The sequence below is a fragment of the Sciurus vulgaris genome (genome assembly GCF_902686455.1).
Source record: "Sciurus vulgaris genome assembly, chromosome: 17".
In the NCBI taxonomy this organism is placed as follows: domain Eukaryota; kingdom Metazoa; phylum Chordata; class Mammalia; order Rodentia; family Sciuridae; genus Sciurus; species Sciurus vulgaris.
The window spans coordinates 50654904-50680921 of record NC_136478.1 but is presented as its reverse complement, the minus strand read 5'-3'; positions in this window follow the sequence as shown (position 1 = coordinate 50680921).

The window sequence follows — 26018 nt, the reverse complement described above, 5'->3', positions numbered from 1 at the left end:
TGAGTTTGATTCTCAGCACCACATAAAAATAAATGAATAAAATAAAGGTTCATCAACACCTAAAAAAATTTTAAAAATATTTTTAAAACATTTACAAGAAAATACAAAATAAAATTAACAGAGAATATTCAGTTTGCATAATAGCTACAAACCAAGAAACATGGGTGTTATAATCTTTAAGCTTTATTTATTTATTGTATTCCCTGTTTATTTTGAGATCACACTAATGTTTACAACAAAAATCTACATTTTGAACACAATTTTAAATGAGCTCAAGTCCAGCTTATTTTGGAGCCACCCTAACATGGAGTAAAGAGAGAGGCAGAGCCTCATCTCGAGGAAGACGGGGCTGTGGACAAAGAACACGACACAACATCACATCTGAAACAGGAGTCAAACAAAGGGGAAAAGAGCTTTTAACTTTTCTTTTGTGGAAAAAGTGACAAAATGTTTCCATGTTTTACAGTGTCAGCCTTTAAACAGATTAGGCTCTCCTTATTACCTTCCAAAAACACATTTAAATTTCTATCCCAGTGTAAAGAGTAACACAAAATTATATATATAATGACATAAATGAATGCAAACCAAGTATGGAATTTCTATTTAAATCTGAAAGAGACTATTGCTACCGACAATTTTAGTTTGGAGAACAACAACTTGGTAAAGTGTTCTCACAAGCTTTACATTTTAAAAAGATTTGTATACTTGAAGAACCCGAGTGCATCTAATACACAAAGAAGCCAGTAATGGTTAGCATCACAATGGTACAGAAGTCCTTATATTAACTTAGTTTAACTTTTTTAAAGTTTAAATTAGAATCCATAGTATATGGTAACAATAAACACAGGTCTGCATGGGTTAGCAGTACTAGCAAAAAATCCAAGGCTAGTCTTAAAGTTCTTGTACATTTAGGAAACAGTGTTAATGACCAGAAATAGACTTAGTCAAAGCAAACAGATACAAGACAGGTCTTCAAAGGGCAGTATCCTCTATGTCAGATACAATGTATAAAAGAGAGCACCTACTGGTTATCTTGCTGGTTAACTTACATAAACTCTCATTTTATAAACTTTAAAGTGTTATTTACATAACACTTAGACGAGGCTCATACAAACAGTTCACAGATGTATACATATGTCTCCTCACATATATTTAGGGTGTCAACAATATTGTTACAACCTAAAATAAGTTATTTATTTAGCTACTTATGAAGTAAGTAATCATTTAAAAGACTTTAAAGCAGGTACACACCCTAATCCCTTAAGCTTAGTTTCCCTGAGAAATAAAACCTAACAGATATAAGAAAATTATCTGGGCAGATCAGAGCACATCAGTGTTTCAGACCTCGCTTTATATCAGTCCCTTAAAATCTGAACAACTTTGACTGAGTGTGCTAATTATAGTCAATTCAATCACATGCACAAACTTTTTGAGGTTTACCTTCCTCAAACCTTCTGCTACTTACTTAGATGTTCTACAACTTTTTTGTACAAATAGTTTTGTCCTGTCTTTCATCTTGGACTTTAACATAAGAATATTACTTGACCAGAAAAAATGCTTTCTCATCCAGAAACATTTCTTTTACCTTCAGTTTTCTGTACTAAAACACAATTCCATGCCTATAACTTTCTTGTATCTCTTTTCTAGTTTCAGGCCCTTTTGAAAATTCATATTCTGAGACAATCCTTATGAATGCTATCTGTGTATGTAATTTACACAACAAATTTCATCCCAGGAGAGGGTGGGGCAATCTGGCATACACAAAAACTGTGCCTTGATCTTTTTTCTCCAAGGTGGATTGGAGCACAGGGTATTTTTGAGCCTGAACTGCGTCCCTTATCCTTACCACAATGCCACCGACTTCAAGTGAGTCCCCATCTGTACCCAGAGGTACAATTGACAAAAAGCCTAAAGAGGCTCCTTTGGCCTTTTCCGTACACTAGGCATGTTGATATTCAATGGAGGAGGCCCTTTCCATCCTTCTCTTTCAGCTTCCCTGAAGATCCCTTTGCAGAGTCTTTCCATAAAGCATGGGCTGGCTTTATTTCTGGTTTTCTTTCCTGGGTGCAGTTGTTCATCCTGCCCGGCTCCTCAGCCATTTGGTTAGATGGGATGCTGTCATGGCAAGGATTGCTCTGCCCCAGTGATGGACATCCCCTGGCCAAACGGGCTGCCCTGACAGGTCTTAAAGGGGGAGACCATTCCTGGCCCCAGGTCACAAGGTAACAGTGCTAGAAAACCTACTGCCACATCCTTTGTGGCCAGCAGCCTCCACTCTCTGTGACAAAGGGGTCTGGAAGGCAGGGCAGAAGCCAGGTGGTCTTTGCCCATGATTCTACAGGAAGCTTTCCTGGGATTTTCTCCCTCCCCAGTCCAGGGCTGGTGTCCCTGACCCACAGTGAGATGACCTGTGGCTGCTGGGGCGGGAATGCCAGCCTGGGGTTGAAAGGCTCTCAGTCTTTCCCAGCCCTTTCTTGGGGTGTCCCGCTGTCCTTGCACACCAGAGGCAGTGCCCTTTGCACCCTCAGCTCAGTTTCTTTTCTTCTTTTTTATGGACTGCATTTTGATTCATTGTACACAAGTGGGGCACCGGTTTCCATTTGTATGGCTGTACACCCTCAGCTCAGTGTCTGACCGTTCAGACTCCTGATCGCACAGCTGCATAAATACCTGTTCATACAGAATCTCTTCCATATACTTTACCTCTGACAGACCAACTCCAACTACAAGATTTATAATAATCCAGAAAAACCACTCAAAGGCCAGATTGTGTTCCAGTAGACCACCCTTCCCTCAGACAGGCCTGTACCTGTGGGTGACCATTCAGCTGAGATCTCTCTTTGCAAGAGACTGCCAGCAGGAGAAAGGCAGCATGGGCCATGTCTTAAAGGGCCAGTAACAGATAAGAAGAAGAAGAAGAAGCAGAAGAAGGAGGAGGAGGAGGAGGAGGAGGAGGAGGAAGAAGAAGAAGAAGAAGAAGAACAGAGACAGACAGAGAGGTTCCCCCAAATCAGGACTGAGCATGGGGACCTTTAAAGCAGAGAGACCTGCACATACAGAACTTCCACTAACTTCTCATCAACAGACCAACTCCAACTGCGAGATTGTGCGATTCAGGAGGCCCTTCAGAGGAAAGATGTCAGGAGAACACCACCTTTTTCTTAGGCTTGTACCTATAAGTGACCCTTTCAGACAGGAGCTTTCCTGAGAGACGATTACAGGATCCATGCAGATTAGAGCTTAGGCTTTTAGCTGTAGGTGACCCTTTCTTTCAACTACTTCTGACAGACCTACTCCAACTGCAAGATTGTACAAAAAGGAAAGAGATACAGACAGCAAGAGAGGATCCCCCAAACCATAGCCCACAGGTGGGGACCCTTAAAACACACCAGCCATGACTTTCCCCCAGATACTACCTCTAGGATCAATGCAGTATTGCTCATGTCCTAAAAGGGGCAGCAACAGATACAAACAGACAGACAACCAGAGGAATTCCCAAACCCTAGGCCAACAAACAGATGAGTACCTAGAACAGACCAGAAGGAATTCTGCATGGATCCTATAAGTAGTCCCTTGGGAAAGATCTTGACCGGTCTGTTTTCAAGGTTTTCATTTGTTGGGCATGATTTTGGGTTGTTTGGTTGTCTGTGATTCTTTTTTGTCCAGTCTTACAGCTGAGGTTGGTCTGTCAGAGGTAAAATAAGTGAAAGAAAGGGCCACCAATAGGTATAAACCTGTCTAAGAAAAAAATAATGTTTACTGGCCTTTGAATAGATATCTGAATTATTGTACAGTCTTACAGTTGGTCTGTCAGAGGGAAAGTAAGTGGAAGAAATTTGTGTGTGCAGGTCTGTCTGTTTTAAAGTTTCCCTACTATCAGCCATGGTTTCAGGATCCCCTATGGTTGTCTATCTCTGTTTTTTTTTTTTTTTTTTTTTTTAAATCTGTTACTGGCCCTTTAAGGCAGGGATCATGCTGTTCTTCTTACTGGTAGAAGAGAGATCTTGGATGAATGGGCCATCTATTGGTATAAGATTGTCTAAGAGAAAAATATTTTACTGGAACACAATCTGACCCCGTAGTACATGCCTGTAATCCCAGTGGCTTGGGAGGCTGAGGGAGGAGGATTGTAAATTCAAAGCCAGTCTCAGCAAGTTAGTGAGTCCCTGTCTCAAAATAACACATAAATAGGGCTTGGTATGTACCAAGAACCAACTTTGTAACTGTTTCAGAAGAACTACTTAACAACCTGAATTAATTGGAAGCAATAAGCAATCACTTACAGGACAGATAGAACATAATGCTGACTTCCAGTACCAATAGTGAACCCAATTAAATGGAAGGGGTAACTGTAAAGTTATGAATATTGAAGTTATCACTTGTTACTTGCACTTCAAGACAGGTGAAACTGGCCTGATTCATGTTTAACGTGACATGCTTACAGATTTGGTTCCCCGGAAATGTTACAGGCCAGGCTATGTGGGCAAGGACTGAACAGATGCCATTTTGCTCTGAGACTCCATTTTATGTAGGAAATGCTTCTCCAATAGGAACACTGCTCCTCTGTACCCATCATCAATTACTTAGCATGACATGTTTGGCAATACAAAATGACAATTCTTTTTTTAAATTTTTTATTATTATTTTTATTTAGTTTTTAACTTTTTACAGACTGCATTTTGATTCATTGTACACAAATAGGGTACATAATTTCATTTCTGTGGTTGTACACAATGCAGATTCATACCATTCGTGCAATCATACATGTACATAGGGCAATGATGTCTGTCTCATTCCACCATTTTTCATACCACCCCTCTCATTTTCTTCTACATATTCTAAAGTTCCCCCATTATTCTCTCATTCCCCACCCCCACCCCCATTATATATCATCCTCCACTTCTCAGGGAAAACATTCAGCCTTTGGTTTTTTGGGCTTGGCTTATTTCACTTAGCATGATATTCTCCAGTTCCATCCATTTTTTTGCAAATGCCATAATATTATTCTTCTTTATGGCTGAATAGTATTCCATTGTGTATATATACCAGAGTTTCTTTATCCATTCATCTGTTGAAGGGCATCTAGGTTGGTTCCACAATCTAGCTATTGTGAACTGAGGTGCTATAAACATTGATGTGACTGTGTTACTGTAGTATGCTGATTTTAGGTCCTTTGAGTATAAACCGAGGAGTGGGATAACTGGGTCAAAAGGTGGGTCCATTAGAAGTTTTCTTAGGATTCTCCATACTGCTTTCCAGAGTGGCTGCACCAATTTGCAACTCCACCAGCAATGTAAAAGTGTGACTTTTTCCCCACATCCTCACCGACAATTCTTATATAATGAAAAATCATACTCTTTTTGATTCCTATTTTTCCTAAACAATGTACCATGTTAACAGTGATGTCAACAGTGATTGTTTGGGTGTTAGTAACCATTCTTTAGTTTGTACCTAAGTAGGGTGATTTTGACCCACTTTCTCTCTGCTAATGATTTCAGATCTCATGATGTTATTTTGTAATTTTAAGTCATAGCAACAGACAATTATGCTTGACGTACTGACTGATGGTGTAAAAACCCCTACACTGCTAGCGGTCAGGACTGTTTGGGGACATTGTGTGAAACAGTTAGGTGGCCAGTAATAAAGACTATCAAATTTGGACTTCTCAGTGGTGATTGGTCTGTTCTTAAGTTGCACTCCACAAAATTTCAAACCAAAAAATGAAGAACCAAAGTCGTGGGGGAAAAGGACCAAGGAAAAAGTAATCAATATTTTGCTCCTTGCCCTCTAAGATCAGCCAGGACCTCAAACACAATGGGACCCCACTCTCAGGCCTACAAATCCAGTCAGTCACCCCATCTGCTGATTGGGGGGATCAAGAGGACCCTAGAGAACAGGAAGTCAGCCAGTGCACATTCTGCAAAGAGGAAGGTCCTTGGAGAGGAAAATGCCCACATGCTTCCAGGAGAAGTCATTATGGCCAGCAAGAACCTGACCCCTCCTGGCAGATAACACCCCTGGTAGAGGAAGACTAAAGGAGCCAAGAGGTTTCTCACAAGTTCCCGAGAGTGATCTCTGAGGAATCTCAGCTGACTCTTAGTAAGTAGAAGATAGGGAGAGGGTCGATTTGATCAATGTGGTCTTAAGCACCTGGCAGGAGAGTATAACTGAAGCACAGTCCTACATAGACATTTAGGAGAGACAATGGCTCTTTCAGTGTGACTTGAGATGTACACTGGTTTCAGTCCTACCAAAAGTAAATAAAACTGGAGGCTATAAAGAAAGGGTTCTTACATGGGAGTGCCTAATAATAATGATCACAAAGGACTCTAGAGTCACAAGTTTGTCCTGAGTCAATTTTAGCCAGGCAGGTCTCACAGACCTACAAATCTTCCTAACCTCCTACATAGATAAACTCCATCTGTTCTTCACTGACATGATTGTGAATTACTGTCTTTGTGGTTATCAGAGACTGGCTGAAGTATTAACTGCTTTTGTGCTCATCATTTACAAAAAACGTAATATTTTGCTGTCTCGTTTATTGTTGTGTGAGCGAGATCCCTGCCCTATGTATGCCCTGTCCACTTACCCGCCAACTGCCACCATGGACCTCTGGACTGCCCTGATGCTGAGTGCCCTGACTGTCCCTGCCCCACCTGACAAAGAACAAGGACTGTGGGTTTCTCCCCCCCCCGCCACTTGTCCCTCTGTCGGCAAGAATCAGCTTGATGATGTCGCCACCCGTTTTCCATAGAAATGGAATGTAGGCATTGATAGTGGGGCAGTGTAACAGTGGTCCACTGTATGGTTTAATACAGTCCTTGCTGCTGTGCATTGTGACTTCTTTTTAAAAGGACATGTTTCTTTCTCTTGCTCTCTCCCTGCTCCTCCCTATTCTCTCCCCCTCCCTAATCTCAGGGATTGCCTTTTTTCTGCATCCTAGGCAGAATTATCTGTCCTCCATGAGAATGAAGTAAATCAGACTCTGAGGATGGCACCAGAATATCTCATAAATGACTATCTTCCAATTAACAAGTGAATTAAAACTCCAATAGAGAACACTTGGAATGTAGCCTTTCAATCACCTCTTTAAGAGCCCCTGTTCCCCCTAATGGGCAGAAGCACAGCCTCTGGACAGGAGTCTTCTGTGCTTCTCCTTTGCTGGCAAAGTAATGAAACTTCTTTTTCATTTTCTGGAAACCATGTCCTCATTTTGGATTGGCATTGGGGGACAAGGACTGGACTTTCAATAACACAGTAGTGCCACAGATGCCCCCACAAAGAGGGACCCAGCGTCCCCATTAAATGGAACCAGATGTGTGCAAAGAAGGGCCTCGGCATGCTCACAGGGGGGCTTGCCAGATGGCCAAGGTTGTTGTTACTTTTCTGAGTTCAGTTTCCTTTTTCTCAAAGTGGACCAAGTTGGAACAACCTGTACCATTCAGGAAGAGAAGGAGGAGCTCCTGAAGCAAAAGGAGCTTAGGCAGCTGCTGGGACAGTCCCCCAGCCCCTCCCTTTCCTCTAGGAACATCCTCTGGTTTGAGCTGAGGCTAATTAACTCCCTGTCTCCTCTCTCCTCAGTCAGTTCTCAGTCCCTGACATCCTCAGCGGGAAGAGGAGCTGCTTGGAGTGCCAGGCCTGCCCAAGAAAGGCAGAGTGAGGCTTCTCTTGGGTCCCATCTGGGTGCCAGATTTATCACCCAAAGCTCAATACCAATGTCCCCAATACCAATCCAATAATAAGGACATAATTTTGAGAAAATGAAAACAAGGTGTTATTGCTTTGCCAACAAAGGAGAAGCACAGGAGACTCTTGTCCCACAGGCTGTGATTCTGCCCATCAGAGGGAACAGGGGCTTTTAAAGAGGTGATTCAGAGGCCACATTCCTAGTGTTCTCTGTGGGAGTCGTAATTCACGTGTTAATTTGGGAGACAGTCATTTCTGTGATGTTTGTGCCATCCCCAAAGTCTGAATTACCTTGTTACTGCAGTGGGTGTGTGCTCAAGGACAGATAATTCTGCCTGGAATGGGAAAGAAAGGCAATCCTGTTTCCCCTGAGATTAGGGAGGAAGGAGAGACTGGGGAGGGGAGGGAGAGATGAGAAAGAAACAGGTCCTTTTAAAAATAAGTCACCGTGGCAGAACAGCAAGGGCCACAGTCAAAGCATAATGTGGTCCACTGATACAACTAGTGTAGGAGACTTGACTAACTAGTGTTAAATGGGACTTGAAAACCTAGGGATACTTATTTCCTTTGGGTCTGTTCTATGTTCTTATCTGCTTGTTGGCCTTGGGTTTGGGAATTCCTTTGGTTGTCTGCCTGTTTGTATCTGTTACTGCCCCTTTTAAGACATGGCAATACTGTATTGATCCTAGAGGTAGTGTCTTGAGGAAAATCATGGCTGGGTGTTTTAACGGTCCCCACCGTAAAATAATACAAAGCTGCTCCCCTGCCCTTGACGCTGCAGTCCTTTCCCTGCCTCCCAACTTCTTGTCAGTCTGTGAACATCCTAGCTGGCTATTGGTTCGTCAGTCAGCTTGCAAGTATCCTTCCCCGTTATTAGTCCCGTTAGCCCACGGAATTCGACTGCTTAAGAATAGCTCCCCCACCATTTTCTCTCTCTCTTCTCCTGACATTCATTCTTTCTCTCTCCCCCTCACTTTTGTCTCTCTCTCTTGCATGCACTCTCTCTCTTTTCCTCACATTTTCTCTCTTTCCCTGCAGGGAGACACTGTGTTTGCTTAATAAAACCTCTTATGTGAGTTCCCGAATCCGGAGTGGTTTCTGGGTTCTTACATCCACCTGTGGGCCATGGTTTGGGGGATCCTCTCTTGCTGTCTGTATCTCTTTCCTTTTTGTACAATCTTGCAGTTGGAGTAGGTCTGTCAGAAGTAGTTGAAAGAAAGGGTCACCTACAGCTAAAAGCCTAAGCTCTATTCTGCGTGGATCCTGTAATCGTCTCTCAGGAAAGCTCCTGTCTGAAAGGGTCACTTATAGGTACAAGCCTAAGAAAAAGGTGGTGTTCTCCTGACATCTTTCCTCTGAAGGGCCTCCTGAATCGCACAATCTCGCAGTTGGAGTTGGTCTGTTGATGAGAAGTTAGTGGAAGTTCTGTATGTGCAGGTCTCTCTGCTTTAAAGGTCCCCATGCTCAGTCCTGATTTGGGGGAACCTCTCTGTCTGTCTCTGTTCTTCTTCTTCTTCTTCTTCTTCCTCCTCCTCCTCCTCCTCCTCCTCCTCCTCCTCCTTCTGCTTCTTCTTCTTCTTCTTCTTATCTGTTACTGGCCCTTTAAGACATGGCCCATGCTGCCTTTCTCCTGCTGGCAGTCTCTTGCAAAGAGAGATCTCAGCTGAATGGTCACCCACAGGTACAGGCCTGTCTGAGGGAAGGGTGGTCTACTGGAACACAATCTGGCCTTTGAGTGGTTTTTCTGGATTATTATAAATCTTGTAGTTGGAGTTGGTCTGTCAGAGGTAAAGTATATGGAAGAGATTCTGTATGAACAGGTATTTATGCAGCTGTGCGATCAGGAGTCTGAACGGTCAGACACTGAGCTGAGGGTGTACAGCCATACAAATGGAAACCGGTGCCCCACTTGTGTACAATGAATCAAAATGCAGTCCATAAAAAAGAAGAAAAGAAACTGAGCTGAGGGTGCAAAGGGCACTGCCTCTGGTGTGCAAGGACAGCGGGACACCCCAAGAAAGGGCTGGGAAAGACTGAGAGCCTTTCAACCCCAGGCTGGCATTCCCGCCCCAGCAGCCACAGGTCATCTCACTGTGGGTCAGGGACACCAGCCCTGGACTGGGGAGGGAGAAAATCCCAGGAAAGCTTCCTGTAGAATCATGGGCAAAGACCACCTGGCTTCTGCCCTGCCTTCCAGACCCCTTTGTCACAGAGAGTGGAGGCTGCTGGCCACAAAGGATGTGGCAGTAGGTTTTCTAGCACTGTTACCTTGTGACCTGGGGCCAGGAATGGTCTCCCCCTTTAAGACCTGTCAGGGCAGCCCGTTTGGCCAGGGGATGTCCATCACTGGGGCAGAGCAATCCTTGCCATGACAGCATCCCATCTAACCAAATGGCTGAGGAGCCGGGCAGGATGAACAACTGCACCCAGGAAAGAAAAACCAGAAATAAAGCCAGCCCATGCTTTATGGAAAGACTCTGCAAAGGGATCTTCAGGGAAGCTGAAAGAGAAGGATGGAAAGGGCCTCCTCCATTGAATATCAACATGCCTAGTGTACGGAAAAGGCCAAAGGAGCCTCTTTAGGCTTTTTGTCAATTGTACCTCTGGGTACAGATGGGGACTCACTTGAAGTCGGTGGCATTGTGGTAAGGATAAGGGAGGCAGTTCAGGCTCAAAAATACCCTGTGCTCCAACCCACCTTGGAGAAAAAAGATCAAGGCACAGTTTTTGTGTATGCCAGATTGCCCCACCCTCTCCTGGGATGAAATTTGTTGTGTAAATTACATACACAGATAGCATTCATAAGGATTGTCTCAGAATATGAATTTTCAAAAGGGCCTGAAACTAGAAAAGAGATACAAGAAAGTTATAGGCATGGAATTGTGTTTTAGTACAGAAAACTGAAGGTAAAAGAAATGTTTCTGGATGAGAAAGCATTTTTTCTGGTCAAGTAATATTCTTATGTTAAAGTCCAAGATGAAAGACAGGACAAAACTATTTGTACAAAAAAGTTGTAGAACATCTAAGTAAGTAGCAGAAGGTTTGAGGAAGGTAAACCTCAAAAAGTTTGTGCATGTGATTGAATTGACTATAATTAGCACACTCAGTCAAAGTTGTTCAGATTTTAAGGGACTGATATAAAGCGAGGTCTGAAACACTGATGTGCTCTGATCTGTCCAGATAATTTTCTTATATCTGTTAGGTTTTATTTCTCAGGGAAACTAAGCTTAAGGGATTAGGGTGTGTACCTGCTTTAAAGTCTTTTAAATGATTACTTACTTCATAAGTAGCTAAATAAATAACTTATTTTAGGTTGTAACAATATTGTTGACACCCTAAATATATGTGAGGAGACATATGTATACATCTGTGAACTGTTTGTATGAGCCTCGTCTAAGTGTTATGTAAATAACACTTTAAAGTTTATAAAATGAGAGTTTATGTAAGTTAACCAGCAAGATAACCAGTAGGTGCTCTCTTTTATACATTGTATCTGACATAGAGGATACTGCCCTTTGAAGACCTGTCTTGTATCTGTTTGCTTTGACTAAGTCTATTTCTGGTCATTAACACTGTTTCCTAAATGTACAAGAACTTTAAGACTAGCCTTGGATTTTTTGCTAGTACTGCTAACCCATGCAGACCTGTGTTTATTGTTACCATATACTATGGATTCTAATTTAAACTTTAAAAAAGTTAAACTAAGTTAATATAAGGACTTCTGTACCATTGTGATGCTAACCATTACTGGCTTCTTTGTGTATTAGATGCACTCGGGTTCTTCAAGTATACAAATCTTTTTAAAATGTAAAGCTTGTGAGAACACTTTACCAAGTTGTTGTTCTCCAAACTAAAATTGTCGGTAGCAATAGTCTCTTTCAGATTTAAATAGAAATTCCATACTTGGTTTGCATTCATTTATGTCATTATATATATAATTTTGTGTTACTCTTTACACTGGGATAGAAATTTAAATGTGTTTTTGGAAGGTAATAAGGAGAGCCTAATCTGTTTAAAGGCTGACACTGTAAAACATGGAAACATTTTGTCACTTTTTCCACAAAAGAAAAGTTAAAAGCTCTTTTCCCCTTTGTTTGACTCCTGTTTCAGATGTGATGTTGTGTCGTGTTCTTTGTCCACAGCCCCGCCTTCCTTGAGATGAGGCTCTGACTCTCTCTTTACTCCATGTTAGGGTGGCTCCAAAATAAGCTGGACTTGAGCTCATTTAAAGTTGTGTTCAAAATGTAGATTTTTGTTGTAAACATTAGTGTGATCTCAAAATAAACAGGGGATACAATAAATGAATAAAGGTCAAAGATTATAACACCCATGTTTCTTGGTTTGTAGCTATTATACAAACTGAATATTTTTTCTCTGTGAATTTCATTTTGTATTTTCATGTAAATTTTACAACTGTTTCTTGTTCATGTTTTTCAGAGGTACTGCTTCTAGTAAATCAACCTGAGTTAATTTAAGATACTAAGCCATCACCTACAGGACAGACAGGATACAAAGCTGGCTTCTAGTAGCAATACTGACCCCCGCTAAATGGAAGAGGTGACTATGAAATATAGATATGGAAGTTAAAACCCATAACTCCCACAAGTTATTTTAGGTTGTAACAATATTATTGACAAGACTGGCGAAACTGACCTGATGGATGTTTAAAACCAAAAAATGGGGAACCACAGTCAAGGAAATAAAAGGACCAAGGAAAAAGTAGTCAATATTTTGGCCCCTGTCCTCTAAGATCAGCCAGAACCCCGAAAACAATGGGCCCCCTCTCTCAGGCCTACAAATCCAGTGAGTCACCCCTTCTGCTGATCAGGGGGATCAAGAGGACCCTAGAGAACAGGAAGTCAGCCAGTGCACATTCTGCAAAGAGGAGGGTCCTTGGAGAGGAAAATGTCCATGATGCTTCTAGGAGAAGTCACATATGGACAGCAAGACCCTGACCCCTCCTGGCAGATAACACCACTGGTAGAGGAAGACTAAAGGAGCCAAGAACCTTCTCACAAGTTTCCGAGAGTTATCTCTGCAGACTCTCAGCTGACTCTCAGTAAGTAGAAGATAGGGAGAGGGTCGATTTGATCAATGTGGTCTTAAGCACCTGGCAGGAGAGTATAACCGAAGCACAGTCCTACATAGACATTTAGGGGAGACAATGGCTCTTTCAGTGTGACTTGAGATGTACACTGGTTTCAGTCCTACCAAAAGTAAATAAAACTGGAGGCTATAAAGAAAGGGTTCTTACATGGGAGTGCCTAATAATAACGATCACAAAGGACTCTAGAGTCACAAGTTTGTCCTGAGTCAATTTTAGCCAGGCAGGTCTCACAGACCTACAAATCTTCCTAACCTCCTACATAGATAAACTCCATCTGTTCTTCACTGACATGATTGTGAATTACTGTCTTTGTGGTTATCAGAGACTGGCTGAAGTATTAACTGCTTTTGTGCTCATCATTTACAAAAAATGTAATATTTTGCTGTCTCGTTTATTGCTGTGTGAGCGAGATCCTTGCCCTATGTATGCCCTGTCCACTTACCCACCAACTGCCACCATAGACCTCTGGACTGCCCTGATGCTGAGTGCCCTGACTGTCCCTGCCCCACCTGACAGAGAACAAGGACTGTGGGTTACACCCCCACACACACACTTGTCCCTCCTTCAGCAAGAATCAGCTAGGAGATGTTGCCACCCATTTTCCATAGAAATGGAATTTAGAAATTGATAGTGGGACAGTGTAACAGTGGTCCACTGTATGGTTTAATACAGTCCTTGCTGCTGTGCCACTCTGACTTCTTTTTAAAAGGACATGTTTCTTTCTCTTGCTCTCTCCCTGCTCCTCCCTATTCTCTCCCCCTCCCTAATCTCAGTGGAAACAGGATTATCTTTCTTCCTCATCCTAGGCAAAGTTATCTGTCCTTGAACACACACCCACCACAGGAATGAAGTAATTCAGTCTTTGGGATGGCACCAGAATATTACATAAGTGATTGTCTCCCAAATTAATAAGTGATTTATAACTCCAACTGAGAACACGTGTAATGGAGCCTTTGAATTGTCCCTTTAAAAGTGCCCTATTCCCCCGTGGGCAGAATCACAGCCTCTGAGATAGGACTCGCCTGTATTTCTCCTTTGCTGGCAAAGTTATACAACTTCTTTTCTTTTTTATCAAGGCTTTGTCCTCATTGTTGAATTGACATTGGTGACAAGGACTGAGTTTTCATTAACATGTCTACGATGACAGATCCAGAATGGCAAACTAGAGGGAGTCTGCATTCCTTGCTGCTCTGTAAATCTGGTTTCAAGCAGAGGAAATCTATTTCTCCGTGAGGCAGTCTTTGTTGTTTATCAATTCCCTGCTGTTTACTCCATATGTCCACTGGGATCACCTGCAGTCTGCCAGCATATAAACTCATTTTTGAGTACAGATTGCTCACTGACTGATGCCTATTATCCACCATTTGCCTGTTTGCCTGCCTCTTGTCTACCCATTGCCTGCCTTTCACCTACTTATCACCCACCACCTGAGGTCCACCTGCTCATTGTGCACTGGTAACCTGCAACCGATCGCAGACTGCCAGTGGATTGCCAGCTGCTTGCTGTTTCCCGGAAGTCCACTGTCACAGTACCAGCAGGTTTGGTTGCACATGGCTGCTGCCATTTTGAGACAATAGCCAGGACCTGCAGGACCCCCAGACAGACTGACTGAGCCCAGTCTCTAGAACCCCTCAACCAGACTGACCACACCCTGCCTCCAGGATGCCTGGTCAACCACGCCCATACCCTGAGCTGTAGCTCCCCATTTGCCAACACATTTGGAAGCCAGAGCAGCCATCTTGGATTATCTTGGAAGCAGTAACTCTCATCTTTAGGTGGGGCAAATCCCATTCTGAGATGCCTGCTGGAGACTGGATGCTCATTATCAGGTAGTACCTCTCATGCATCAGGCTACTGAAGACTGGGAGGTTTGAATACTATGTGATTGTTATAGTGTAGTTTTTTTTCCTCATTTTTGAAAATTTTTTAGGCTTTTATTTCTTTATTTTTCTTGCTCTATTTTCTTTTTGTTTATCTGTTCCTCAGAGTCTCTTCCTCCTTTTTCTCATGCTAACAACAAACTTCTTTTTATTACACTTTCACTCTTTGTACGATCTAGAGCTTCTATATACTCTTTTCTTATTCCATTAACAGCTACATCCTACACCCCTCCCCATCCTCTTTGTCCTTCATTAGAAACTGCAGACATTATTGCAAATCTATTTGTTATACTGTAGCTAATAATTGAATTTATCCTCTCTGTTTATTATGACAATATTGTTAACATATTCATAGGGGCTATTTGGTTTAGGGCTGCATATTGTCTGTACTGGGTGCTGCTAATATTGATCTCCCCCTTAAAGAAGAGGTTTTGGAAACCTGTAGAGTCACTATAAGCCTATAGGGGGGAGACTGCAATACCTCAGATCTGCACTGCTAGAGGAGAAGATAGGTGAACAACATGAAAAAACAAGGGAAGAAAATGTTCCAAACAAACCTAGATTCCATATTAATAGAATCCAGTGACAGCACAGTAGAAGAAATGTCAGGAGTTCAGAATATACATAATTAAAATGATTTGTGAAGTTAAGGATGAGATAAGAGAGCAAATTCAGGCAATGGATGATCACTCTATTAAGCAGTTGAAAGAGCAACTGCAGGAAGCAAAAAATCATTTCAACAAAGAGATAGAGATTCTCAAAACAAACAAGCAAATAAACAAACAGAAATCCTTGAAATGATGAAAACAATAAACCAAACAAAAAATTCAATGGAAAGCATCACCAACAGAATAGATTACTTGGAAGACAGAACCTCAGACAATGAAGACAAAATGTTTAATCATGAAAATAGAGTTTGCCAAACAGAGAAGATGGTAAGAAATCATGAACGAAACTCCAAGAACTATGGGACATCATGAAATGTCCAAATTTAAGAATTATCGGGATCAAGGAAGGCACAGAGATACAAATCAAAGGAATGAACTAACTATTCAATAAAATAATAGCAGAAAATTTCCCAAACCTGAAGAATGAAATAGAAAATCAAATACAAGAGGCTTACAGAACACCAAATGCACAAAATTACAACATATCCACACCAAGGCACATTATAATGAGAATGTCCAACATACAAAATAAAGATAGGATTTTGAAGGCTGGGAGAGGAAAGCATCAGATTACATAAAGGGGGAAACCAAAACGGATATCAGCAGTTTTCTCAGCCCAGACTCTAAAAGCTAGAAGGGCCTGGAACAACATATTTCAAGCTCTGAAAGAACATGGTTGCCAACCAAGAATCCTATACGTGGCAAAACTAATCTTCAGATTTGAAGATGAAATAAAATCCTTCCATGATAAACAAAAGTTAAAAGAATTTACAAATAGAAAGCCTGCACTACAGAACATTCTCAGCAAAATATTTCATGAGGAGGAAATGAAAAATAACAATATAGGTCAGCAAAGGGAGGAACTACCTTAAAGGAAAAACCAATCAAAGGGAAACCAAGTCAAGTTAAAAAACAAAAATAAGCCCAAATGAGTGAGAATACAAATCATATCTCAATAACATGTCTGTGATGTATTTGGCTTTTTTTTCTTAACATTTTGTTTGTGAGATTTATTCATGATGTGTATAGAAATAGTTCCTTCATTTTTCACTCTAGATGGTTTCAATTTGTGAATATATCTCAGAATGGATGTTTTCTATTCTTGCTGTCTTTGTGCTATGATATTCAAGTCCATTTTGGGTATGGAGGGTAAGCATGCATTAATTCTTTAGGGAGTATATTCAAAGTGAAGTATCTGGTTTGGGAACAAGTATGTGTTTACATTTAGTAGACACTATCAAGCTGTTTTAACTTAACTGACACCACTTGTGTATGCACTTGATATTTTCAGTCGTTGATATATTTTTTCTATCTAGTGGGAATGTTGTGGATTGTTACACAGAATACTATTTGTGCATTTACTTTTGACCAGGCGAATTGCAAACCAGGATCATCCCAAAGAATCCTTAAAGATTAGTTTGCTTTTCCTCATTTACATGTGAAGAAAATAAGGCTTAAATGAGGAAATCCCTTTAAGCCACAAAGGAAATTAATGACTTCTGTTTCTGGCCAGTTATATGCTGGAGGAACCCAAAGACTCATCAGATCTAGTCTCTGTCTTCCTCGTTTATTTCGCCCTCAAGAGGAGAACAATGACAGGAATAAATCCTTCCTTTTTCCCCTCTGAAGGGACAACTCTTGGTTCTGTATCCCAGGTTTTGACTTGGACTTAGAATCCATCACTTCAAATGGAATCCATCACCTTAGCCTCCTATCCTCCCAACCTCCCAGTTTCCAGGCTTTAGTCTCAAACTCATCTGAAAGCTTTGCCTTTATTCCCCAGACACCCCAAATTATCATCAAGTTCTTTCTGCCCACTCTAGCAATGAAAAATCAATGTATCCTTTTGGTATTTATATGGATAATTATTGTAAATAGCCTCTTCCTAAACTACATGTAAGAAACTTGCTATGTCCTCTGCTTCTGGTTCTTTGTTCAGTACTTTACCTCATTATCTTATTTAATCTTCACAACAACCTTAGGAATTAGACAGTAAGAGTAATCAAAAATTATACAGAGTTCTTACCTTTTACCTTGTGCCAGGGATTTTTAAGTGCTTTATACACATTATCTGAGCTAATCATGAAATTAAAGTGGGATTTGAAGTGAGCATTATTGTCTTTACCTGCACCCTATTATTATCTCCCCCCCCCCCCCCCAGTTAAAATAGCACACAGAAGCCATTTAACGTGTGAGAACCTAGAACCTGGAACAGCCCAGTTGACTAAACTCCACTGCTTCTGGTTCACGCCCAGGACTTTCTTCCTCCCCACAAAACTACTTCTAAAAGAAGTCCTGAACAGCTCCTGCTCTGAGTGAAGATGTTCCCGTAGATGGGATTTGGGGGCCCTGGGTGAGGTTGAATGTATACAGAAGCCAGAAGGCAAGTAAGTAAAGAAGACCAGGCTGACAGAGAACCTCGTCTCTATCTACAGCGGGCAGCTGAAACTAAGCTCCCACCACGACAGCCAGGCCAGAACGCGGGCCTACTGTTGCTAGATCTGATGTTTCCAAAGAAGATAAAATCTGAGGGTTGAACTGTATGTCAGCCATAAAGGGCTTGCCTAGCATGCACAAGGACTTGGGTTTGATCCCTGATGCTGAAGAAAAAAAAGTGAAAATCCAGATTTTCATGTAAAATCTTCTAAATTTTAAATGTTGATAATTAATTCAAGCATTTTAAAATACAGTGTGGCCAAATGAATCTCATCTGTGGGCTCCATATGTTTGGTGGACTCTAGCAATTTGGAAGCTGAAGTAGGAGGACTGCAAATTTGGGACCAGCCTCAGCAATTTAGGCTCACCCTGTCCTCTGTATGGCTATCAAAGGCCTAGGAATGAGGAGATTCAAAAATCCCAGGGTGGAAGTGGAGGGGAATTCTGAACCACTTAGAAGGCAGTAATAATATAAGTCAAGGATGGGTAAGGTATAAAAGTAGGGAAAATCCATTGCAAGTGTCTAACAATCACTAGAAAAGTAGGGGCTGGAGTAGACTGCTTGCCTAGCAAATGTGAGGTGCTGGGTTCAATCCTCAGCCCCATATAAAAATAAATAAAATAAAGATATTTTTAAAATAACTTGAAAAGTAACCTTCATGCATATATTATGCATATATCTACCTATAATATTAAAAACAAAAAAAAACCCTGCTGTATGTGTTAATTCCATAGATCAATTTGGAGGGAATCGGGAATATGAACTCTTCCAAACCATGAATATAATATGTCTCTCTCTTTAGATCTTCTTTGATAGCCATCTTTAGCATTTCATCCCTTTCAACATACAGATTCTGCACATACTTGGGGTATATTTATACCTATTTTTTCAAGCTATTGAAAACAATAGCTTTATAATAATAGGTATATCTAATGTATGATAAATAGCACATATTTAAAATATACAGTTTGATAAGCTTTGGCACATGTACACACATGAAACCATCACCAGAATCAAGACAATGAATGCATCCACTATCCTCAAATATTCCTTTATGCCCTTTTATATCCTCTTCTTCCTATTATCTCTTAACCCCTTTATCCTAAAAACCGATTGCATTTTAGAAATTTATGTAGATAGAACCATACAGCATGTACTCTTTCACTCGGCATAATTTTTCTGAGATTTATCCATTATCATTGCGTGTATCAACAGTTCATTCCTTTTTATTGCCAGGTAGTATCCCATTGTATTGATGGACAGCCTTTGGCTATTATAAGTAAAACTGCTATTTATTTGTTTGGGCTTTGGTCAATACTTGATAAACTGGGTGATTTATTAATTTCAGCATGTACTACAAATGGATTCATAATCCCATTTCTCTTTGTTTTCTTCAAGAACTGTAAATAATCAAGATGGACAAACCCTTAGGTAGACTAAGACAAAGAGAAAAAAATAAAATCAGAGATGATAATGGAGATTTTACAATGGAAACTATGGAGCTACAGAGGATCATTAGAGATTATTATGAACAATTACATGCTAACAAATTTGATAATCTAGAAGAAGTTAACAAATTCCTGGACACTTCACCTTACCAAAGTGGAATCATGAAGAAATAGAAAGCTTGAACAGACCAAGAACAATTAACAAGACTGAATTGGTAATAAAAAGTCTCCCAGGCTGGGTTGTATTGTACAAATCTGTGATTCCCAGTGACTTGGGAGGTTAAGGCAGAAGGATCACAAGTTGAAGCCCCACCTGGGCAGTTTAATGAGATCATGTCTCCAAATTTAAAAAAAGGAGCTGGGCACAGTGGCACACGCCTGTAATCCCAGCAGCTCAGGAGGCTGAGGCAGAAGGATTGTGAGTTCAAAGTCAGCCTCAGTAAAATCAAGGTACTAAGCAACTCAGTGAGACCCCGTCTCTAAATGAAATACAAAATAGGGCTGGGGATGTGGCTCAATGGTCTAGTGCCCCTGAGTTCAATCCCCGCTACCCCACCAAAAAAATAAATAAATAAATGAAAAGGACTGGGGATGTGGCTCAGTGGTAGAGTGTCCCTGGGTTCAATCTCCAACACTGGGGGAAAGAGTCTCCTAGAACCAGATAGCTTCACCACTGAGTTCTTCCAAAGATTTAAAGAAGAGTTAATACCAATTCTTCTTACATTAGTCCCAAAAATTGAAGAGGAAGAGATTCTTCCTAACACATTTCATGAGGCCAGTATTTTCCTGATACAAAAATCAGAAAAGGACACAATAACAACAAAGAAAAGCAATAAAGAAAAGAAAACTGCAGGCCAGTTCCTTGATGAATATAGATATAGTGTTTCCCTCAAGGAAATACTAGCAAATCAAATTCAAGGGCATATTACATTATTCACTTTGACCATTCCAGGTGGGAATGGAGTTCATCCCAGGAATACAAGGATGGTTCAACATGTACAGACCAAAATAAATATAATAAAACACGCAAACAGAATGAAAGGAAAAAATCATATGATCATCTCAGTAGATGCAGAAAAGGCCTTTGACAAAATTCAACACCCCTTCATGATATAAAAGTGTTGAACGAATTAGGTAACAAAGGAACACATCTCAACAGAACAAAGACCATTTATACTACACCAACAGAGGAAATGGGTCCTGTGCTACCAACAGCTCTAGGATTTTGTGCTATTATGGACACTACACACAAGTAACCCTTTAACTAAATTAAAAATTCAGTTCCTTTGTTACATTGGTGACATTTCAAGTGCTCAACAGCCTCACATGTTGGACAACACAAAATATACAACGTTTCCATCACTGCAAAAATTTCTGTCCGATAGCATAGGTGAAATTTCTGGAGGGAAGAAAGAGAAATTAGAAAAAGAAGTAGAGAGAGAAAGAGAATGTCTGAGAATCACCAATATTCAAGGGGTGATTCTAGGAAACAGACCAAAGTAACACAAGATCCAGAAGAAAGTGATGTCATAGAAACTGAGGCATTAGACAGTTTTATAGAGGATGTGTGGATGTCAAATGTTCCAGAGAAGGAGCTAGAACCATATGGTAAGTAACAGGTCGTTGGAGAGTTTAGCAAAACAGTTCCTAGGCAAGTGGAAGTCAGATCCTGGGAATCAGAGCGTGTAGGGAGGAAGTTAGAATGAAGTTAGATCTCTCTGGCAAAACTGAATGTAGCTGGAGAGAGTAAATGTTCCCCAACTGTGCCTTGGTCTATAAAGCTCAGACAAGCCAAAGGGTCCCAGGGGTCTGGGATGGTGTGCCAAGTACAGCTATTTAACCCTGATACACAGAGAGAGGATGAAAGGCTCAGGTGCACAAACGCCCTTGTTTGGGCTCAGAGCAAGGATGCCAACGGCAGAATAAATGTGGTTTCTCTGACCATAAGGAAGTGTCCCCAGGGGTTATTTCCGGGGTCAGCAATGGGATTCCTGAGAACAGGTATTATATGGGGTAGGGCACAGGGGTGTGTCATAACACACTTGAAAGGAAGCAGAAGAAGTCCCAGAGGATTGTCAAATACAGAGTATTTGTGAGATTTATTCCCACTCCGCTGGGGGCTCCAGCTGCAGAAAGCACCGATGGGTTTTGAAGGGGAAGGTTTCTCTCTGATATTAACCAAGGGAGACCAGTTTAGAGGGGATTGAGGGCCAGAATCATCCCCCTGAATCATCCTTATTCATCTGTCTCACATGACAAGAGGGGTATCCAGGAGTCTTGACATCTTTGTTTGGAAAAAATCATATGATCATCTCAGTAGATGCAGAAAAGGCCTTTGACAAAATTCAACACCCCTTCATGATAAAAGTGTTGAACGAATTAGGTAACAAAGGAACACATCTCAACAGAACAAAGACCATTTATACTACACCAACAGCTAACACACTGAGTGTGGGAAAAAAGCTGAAAACTTTCTAGAGTCTGTATCAAGGGAAGGATGTTTACTTTCACCACTTTTATTCAATATAGTACTGGAAATCTTAGCTATAACAATGAAACAAGAAAAATAGCATCCTAATTGGAGAGGAGGAAGTCATATTGTTTATGTTTGCAGATGACATGATCTTTAATATGGAAAATCCCAAAGATTCAACCAAAAACTATTAGAACTAATAAATTAATTTAGCAAAGTTGCAGGATATAAAACTAAAAGACAGAAATCAGTAACATTGCTATACGCCAATAGTAAATTATGAGAAACAGAAATGAAGAAAGCAAACCCATTTAAAATAGCTGCAAAATCAAGCCAGGTGTGGTGGTACACGCCTATAATCCCAGTAGTTCTGGGGGCTGAGGCAGGAGGATCACCAGTTCAAGGACAACCTGGGCAACTTAGCAAGACCCTGTCTCAAAATAAAAAATAAAAAGGGTTGGCAATATGACTCAGTGGTTAGGCACTGCTGAGTTCAATTCCAACTACCAAAACTAAAGCTACAAAAATATCTAGTAATAAATTTAACCAAAGGCGTGAAAGATCTTTCTAATGAAAATTATTAAACGCCAATGAAAGAAATTGAAGAGGACACAAAAAATTGGAGACACCCTATATTCATGGAAACAACCCAAATGTCCATCAACTGATATATGGTTAGAGAAAATGTGTGTACATGATGGAATATTTTTCAATCATAAGAGAATGAAATCCTGTCATTTGCAGGAACATGAGTGGAACTAGAGGTCATTATGTTAAGTAAAATAATCTAGGCACAGAAAGCAAGCATCACATGATAGGCCATATGCTGGGTAATAAGTCAAACACGATGGAATTCAAAGAATTGAACTTATTTAGGGTATGTTCTCTGAACATAATAGAATAACATCCAATCATGTGGATGTTAAACAAGTCACATCTAAGTAATCCACAGACCAATGAGGAAATTTCAAGAAAAAAAAAAAACAAAATTAAGTGAAAATAAATATCAAACATATCAAAATATGTGAGATGCAGATGAGGAAGGGAAATGTATAGCACTAAATGTTTACATTAGGAAAGAAGAAAGTTCTCAAACCAATAATCTAGGCTCCAACCAAGAAAGTAGTAAAAGAAGATCAAAATACACAAAGCAATCAGAAGGAAGGAAATAAGAAAGATAAGATCAGAAATCAATAACTTTGAACAAGAAAAACGTAATAGAAAAAAAATCAATGAAACGAAGCTGGTTCTTTGAAAAGTTCAACAAAATTAATAAGAAATACTTGTGACAAAGATGAAAAGAGAAGGTGCAAATTACCAGTAATGAAAAGCTGGTATATCACTTTAGACCCTTAGCCACTAAAATGGTAATGAGGAAATAATATGGACGATTCTATGCTCACAAATTTGGCAGCCTGGCTGAAATAGATCAATTCCTCAAAACTCACAAACCCTACAAATTCAACCAATGTGAAACGGATAATCTGAATAGTTGTTAAAGAAGTTGAACTTAAAAAGAAGCTCCAGAGAAAGAAATCTCCAGGCACAAATAGGTTCACCAGAAAAATCTTCTAAATACTTAAGAATTAAAACCAATCTTATGCAGTCTGCTCCAGAAAGCAGAGGAGAGCATTTTCCAATTCATTCTATGAGGCTAATGTTACCTTGACGTTCAAACTAAGCAAACACACTACAAAAACAAGAAAGAGGTGGAGAGAAGAGACAGAAAATTAGACATTATCTCTCATGAACTTGGATTTAAAAAAAAAAACCCTCAAAAAATTAGAAAACTGAATCCAGCAATGTGTAAGAAAAATTATGTTCCACAACCAAATAGGATGTTTTTATACCAGGCAGGCAAGACTTGTTTAATATTCAAAAATAAATTAATGTGGTCTACCATGTTAACAAGCTAATGAAGAAAATTCGTGTGATACAGGAAAAGTCTTTGGCAATATCCAACACCGAGTTTGATAAAACTCAGCAAACCAGAAATAGAAGGAAATGGTCTCAACCTGATAAATAGCATCTAACAAAACACTGCAGCCAATATCATAGTTCACGGTGAAAGACTGAACATGTTCCTGATGGGGAACAAGGAAAGGGTGTTTATTCACTCTCACACTCATTCAATACAACAGCAGAAGTTCAAGCCAGTACATAGTGCAAAAACAATGCATATATATATATATATATATATATATATATAAAAACTGGAAAGGAATAAAATTCTTCCTGTTTTTAGATGACATGATTTTCTGCATTTGAAAATCTCATGGAACTTCCCAGAACTAGTAAGTAAATCCTGTAAGTTTGCAGAATATAGGATCAACATGAAAAAAAAACAAATGCATTTCTATACACTAACAATGAAAATATGGAATCTGAAATTAAATTCATCAAAGGAAATGAACTATTTTGGTACAAGTCTAGCAAAACATGTACAGGATCTATATGCAGAAATTTTTCAAAATTCTGGTGAAATAAATCCAAGAGGAGCTAAATAAATAGAAAAACATACAATATTTATGGATTAGAAGACTCAACATACTTGCGAGAAGCTAGTCACAAAAACAACAGGTTGGTAAGAGAGACTACATTAAAATTGAAGAATTTATCATTATTAAGAACACAAAGAAGTCACAGAATGGAAGAAAATGTTTGCAAATCATGTAACCAACCAAAGGATTTGAATCCAGAAGATACAGAGAATTCATACCGATCAATAATAAAAAGACAACCTATCAGACTTAAATAAGTACATTGCCAAATTTACAAACCATAAGAGATTCAAGTGGTCAATAAATATATGAAATGTGGTCAACCTCTGATAATCAAAGAACTGCAAATTAAAATGATAATCCAATACCACAATACTTCTGGAATATATTGGTGCAGATGTGAAACAACCAGAATGGTTATATACTGCTTATGGAAGTTTAAATTTGTACATTAATTTTTGAAACATTTGGTAGCATCTGAATCTGAGCCCAATAACCTGGCAAATGTATAATTAGAAACTTCGTACTAGATCCCAAAAGAAATTGTGTATGTGTGCACCAAAAGACCAAATCCATTAGCCCAAAGCGGAAATAATTTGGATGCTCGATAGCAGAATGGGTAAATACTCAGTTTTTAAAATACAACTTGTAGCATAGGGCAATGAAAATGAACTGTAATTATATGTACCAGGATACCATTGATTAAAATAAGCCAATTACAAAGTGATACAAACTTATAATTCCATTCACACAGAATTCAAAAACAAGCAAAATAATCTGTGGTGTTAGAAGTGAAAATAGTGGTTACCTATGGGAGGTATGGAGTGAATGGGAATATTTAGAGGCTTCTGGGATGCTGGAATGTTCTTTTTGAAGATTTGACCTGGGTGATCGTTACAGGGTGTGTTCATCTTGAGATAATTTAATGAGCTGTATACATTTATGATTTGTGTACTTATTAATATGTGTATTTTATTTCAATAAAATGTTTTTAAAATAGACCCATGAATCACATCAGAATGACTGCCTATAAAGAGGCAAGGAGAGTGGCAAAGGGGTATTAAAAAAGAACAAGTTATTAGATTTGCGGGTGGGTGGATAAATAGGTAGCTAGATAAGTAGAGGAAATGGGTCCTGTGCTACCAACAGCTCTAGGATTTTGTGCTATTATAGACACTACACACAAGTAACCCTTTAACTAAATTAAAAATTCAGTTCCTTTGTTACATTGGTGACATTTCAAGTGCTCAACAGCCTCACATGTTGGACAACACAAAATATACAACGTTTCCATCACTGCAAAAATTTCTGTCCGATAGCATAGGTGAAATTTCTGGAGGGAAGAAAGAGAAATTAGAAAAAGAAGTAGAGAGAGAAAGAGAATGTCTGAGAATCACCAATATTCAAGGGGTGATTCTAGGAAACAGACCAAAGTAACACAAGATCCAGAAGAAAGTGATGTCATAGAAACTGAGGCATTAGACAGTTTTATAGAGGATGTGTGGATGTCAAATGTTCCAGAGAAGGAGCTAGAACCATATGGTAAGTAACAGGTCGTTGGAGAGTTTAGCAAAACAGTTCCTAGGCAAGTGGAAGTCAGATCCTGGGAATCAGAGCGTGTAGGGAGGAAGTTAGAATGAAGTTAGATCTCTCTGGCAAAACTGAATGTAGCTGGAGAGAGTAAATGTTCCCCAACTGTGCCTTGGTCTATAAAGCTCAGACAAGCCAAAGGGTCCCAGGGGTCTGGGATGGTGTGCCAAGTACAGCTATTTAACCCTGATACACAGAGAGAGGATGAAAGGCTCAGGTGCACAAACG